We start from the raw sequence: 237 nt of genomic DNA on the forward strand, positions 1-237 counted from the left end.
TTTTTTGCTCCATTTTAAAACAAAGTATTTTTTTTTAGAGAAAAACTTCATAGAGGTCAAAGGTGTCACATCACACCATGGATGAAGACCATGAACAAATAAGTTTGTCAGTTTGTTTTTCATTACGGGGAAAGCATGAGACGATATCGTAAAAAAAAAGTATTATGAGAAATATGAATCAGTACCTTAGGGCCCTGGAGGAGTAACAGCGAAAACACCTTCGGCATATTTAGATGT

The sequence above is a fragment of the Penaeus monodon genome, chromosome 15 (genome assembly GCF_015228065.2).
Source record: "Penaeus monodon isolate SGIC_2016 chromosome 15, NSTDA_Pmon_1, whole genome shotgun sequence".
Classification (NCBI taxonomy): Eukaryota; Metazoa; Arthropoda; class Malacostraca; order Decapoda; family Penaeidae; genus Penaeus; species Penaeus monodon.